The following is a 1587-nucleotide window of genomic DNA, read 5'->3' on the forward strand; positions in this document are numbered from 1 at the left end:
TAAACAAAAGATGAGGTCATTTATTTCCACCAGGCTTTCCGTGCAGGAAATACAAACAGGCCTAAGAGAGTTGATAAGAAACTTGGTACGACCGTGGATTAAGCATTGGGCTACTAACTGGCACGTGGGTGATCCGAACTCACTGGGAACTTCTCAAGAGAAAGAGGAGGCTGTTTGCAGCCGCGAAGATCTACAAAGATGCTCTGCATCCCAAACACAACATAGGGGTCTCTATGACTTGGAATGCACTCAATGGCTGTGGGTTTGGGTTTAAAGTGAACTGATCTCAGAAGGAAATTTGGATCTACAGGAGGGCATGGAACACTGTGGAAATGGCAATTAGGTAAAAACTAGAAAATAATGTTTTGCTCTTGCAGACTTTGATTACAAGGCAGCTAACTGAGCAATGCAAACACGATGTATGATTGAATTTATAATATACGTAGAAGTAAATATACGGCAATAGTAGTAAAAATGGGAGTTCAGTGGAATTATACTGCTTAAAATTCTTACATTCTATATGAAGTGGTACAACCCTAATTCTCTGTACACTAAGATAAGTGAATGGTGCATATTTTCATTCCTAGAGCAGCTGCTAAAAAATATTACACAGAGAAACGGCTCATAAACCAACACCAAGAAAAAGCCCCCAAACCTACCTTGTGTCGAATCTGGCTCAGACCGACTCTAGATCGGTTTTTGGGGGGCTGTGATTCTTCATCAGAGCAGATAAACTCATCCTTGTCCTGCACAGCCGCTGTGAGTTTAAACTCAAGACCCAACACTGTTAGAGCTCCTAAAAACACGTGAGCTAGACAACACACGAGCAAGGGCACAAGTCTCCCAAAAGAAGACCGTGGAAGCAGAGCAGGGAACAGATGGGACAGATTGGAAATAAATTTCAAGATAGTAGACCTAACTGAACCTCATCAATAATTAAGTTACTGTAAATGGTCAAAACATTCTAATGAAAGGAAAAAGCTTATAATAAAAACCTTGATTCTAAAATTTAAAAAAAATCCAAAGGATCCCAAACAGACAAAAGAGTCATAAAAACTGGATGGTTTACACGGAGTTAGTCTAATACTATAAAATTACAGTAATTAAAGCACGGAAGTGTTGGTATGCTGATAGGGGCTTCTGAGTCAGCTGCTGCTCATACAGACCCTGGACCCAACAGAACAAAGCCCTGCCCACGGCCCCCGTTCTGCAGCATCCTCCCAAGTGTGTGAGCCCATTGTTACAGGCATTGTTTCAATTCGTTTTGTCCAGGATCGTCCTCTTCTTTGATGATCCCTTACTTGACCAAGGGAGCCCTGGAGCTGTCGTGGGTTACACATTGGGCTGCCTGCTGCAGGGTCGGCAATTTGCAACCACTAACCACTCCAAGGAGAAAGAGGAAGCTCTCTGCTCCCCGTCTCTGAAATGGAGATGAAGATTCCCAGTCTCTGAAACCCACAGGGGCCTTTCTACTTTGTCCTGTAAGGTTGCTATGCGTCAGAATGGACGGATGGCAGCGCGTTTTGAGTTACTACTTTACCAAGCATGATGTCTTTTTCCAGAGACTCGTCCCTTCTGATAACAAGT

Source organism: Echinops telfairi, unplaced genomic scaffold (genome assembly GCF_000313985.2).
Source record: "Echinops telfairi isolate 266 unplaced genomic scaffold, ASM31398v2 ScPeMD7_2573;HRSCAF=3158, whole genome shotgun sequence".
NCBI lineage: Eukaryota > Metazoa > Chordata > Mammalia > Afrosoricida > Tenrecidae > Echinops > Echinops telfairi.